Here is a 2,468-nt window from a genome sequence, read left to right as displayed (position 1 = left end):
GACAAAGATCATCCAAGTAGCAAAGGAGACTCTCGGGGTCACAACAGGAAAGACAAGTGGGCATAAGGAGTGTTGGTGGTGGAATGACGCAGTGCAAGACAAGATAAGGGACAAACAAGGATGTTTTAGGGAGCTAATGAGGTGCACGAATGAGGAGGAGCGAGTGGAATTGAGGGACAACTACAAAACGGCCAAGATAGAGGCGAAGAAGGCAGTGGCGGAAGCAAAGAAGGCGGCCTTTAAACGGATGTATGAAAGTCTAGAAACAAAAGAGGGGGAACATGCTATGTTTAAGATTGCCAAAGCCAGGGAGCGTAGAAGGCAAGATCTAGGACCGGTGAAGTTCATAAAGGATACAGATGGGCATGTACTGGTCAAGGAGCAGGACATCAAGCTAAGATGGCAAACCTACTTCCACAATCTTTTTAACAATAGGAGAGCTTTCCAAGAAGAACATGACAACACAAACTTTCAACGACAGCAATCGAATAACTGCTACTGCCGACGGATCACACGAGAAGAGGTGAAGGATGCACTTAGGAGGATGGGAAGGTCTAAGGCGGTTGGCCCAGACAACATACCCATCAAGGTGTGGAAGTGTCTGGGGGAGGAAGGAGTCATGTGGTTAACTACTCTGTTCAATAGTATTCTCAAATCAGGTAAGATGTCAGACCAGTGGAGGAGCAGCGTTGTAGTCCCTATCTATAAGAACAAAGAAGACGCTCAATGTTGTGGTAACTACCGAGGAATCAAACTACTAAGTCATACTATGAAGCTATGGGAAAGAGTGATTGAGGGTAGACTTAGACGAGAAACTCAGGTTACGGTCAACCAATTTGGCTTCATGCCGGGGCGTTCCACCACAGAGGCAATACACCTTCTAAGAAGATTAATGGAAAAGTATAGGGAGAAGAAGCGTGATCTAAATATGGTGTTTATTGACCTAGAAAAGGCCTACGACAGTGTGCCACGACAGATGCTCTGGAAGTGCTTGGAAGGTAGAAGAGTGCCCAGGAAATACATAGAGATAATTATGGATATGTATACCAAGAGTGAAACAAGTGTCCGTGCGCCAGTGGGGGATACTGATTTCTTTCCTGTAGAGGTAGGTCTTCACCAGGGGTCAGCGTTGAGCCCGTTTCTTTTTGCAGTAGTCTTGAATGAGTTGTCAAAGTCGATTCAAGGGACTCTCCCGTGGTGCATGATGTTCGCAGACGATATTGTGTTACTTGCTGAGAAAAAACAAGATCTAAACATGAGGCTTGAGGAGTGGCGAACAACCTTAGAGACAAAAGGTTTAAAGATTAGCCGATCTAAGACGGAGTACCTCCACTGTGATTTTGGTGGGATAAACGACAATGAAGACGCACAGATCACAATTGAAGGGCAGGTGGTCCCGCAGGTAACGAAGTTCAAGTATTTAGGATCATTTGTACAGAGCGATGGGGAATTAGACAGTGATGTGACCCACCGAGTTCAGGTAGGATGGTGTAGATGGAAAGCAGCCACAGGTTTATTGTGCGACAAGAGTTTCCCGACTAAACTAAAGGGAAAATTCTATAGGGTGGCAGTTAGACCTGCAATGCTATATGGAACAGAGTGTTGGGCCATCAAGAAGGCACAAGTGCGGAAGATGGAGGTAGCAGAAATGAGAATGCTACGTTGGATGTGTGGGCACACAAGGCTAGACCGAACAAGAAACGTTGTGTTTCGCGAGAGATTAGGGGTGGCAAACATAGCAGACAAGATAAGAGAGTGGAGATTGAGATGGTTTGGACATGTAAAGAGAAGACAGACGACGAATCCTGTTAGATCCGTAGAAAACATTACTATAGAGGGGAGGAGGGGTAGAGGACGACCGAAATTGACTTGGGATGAGAGGATTAGGCATGATTTGATAGACCTAAACCTCTCCGAGGACATGGTTGAGGATAGGAATTCGTGGAGAAGTAGAATTAAAGTTAAGGATATTTAGAGAGAATTGAATACCTTAGGGCTTAGACTTAACTTATTTAGGTCGCATACCATAATGGTATTTCCCTTACATATATTATTATTATTATTATTATTATTATTATTATTATTATTATTATTATTATTATTAGCTTTTATATAGCTGTTAAACTGTGATCTTATTATTAATATTATTATAATTAGTAGTAGTTTGTATATAACTGTTAAAATTTGATTTCCTTTATTTTGCTTCATACACATGTACTTAGAGCCGAGGGTCTCTCTGGAAGCCACCTCTTCATTCCTTTGGATGGAGGTACGGTGTGCCTACATCCCACCCTCCCCAGACCCTACTTATAGCTTTGCTATCGGTGGGATTTTACTGGGCATGATTGATTGATTGATTGATTGGGATGAGTATAATACTAAATATTGATCCTGTTAAGAGTTGCAGAGAAAGTTCTTAAATTATAGCATGATTTTTGTGTTTGTGTGACTGTCATATAATTGCAATT

Source organism: Bidens hawaiensis, unplaced genomic scaffold (genome assembly GCF_021521415.1).
Source record: "Bidens hawaiensis isolate Kalapana, Puna unplaced genomic scaffold, B.hawaiensis_p1.1 tig00027805_1, whole genome shotgun sequence".
Taxonomy (NCBI): Eukaryota; Viridiplantae; Streptophyta; class Magnoliopsida; order Asterales; family Asteraceae; genus Bidens; species Bidens hawaiensis.
This window is presented reverse-complemented; position numbering follows the sequence as displayed.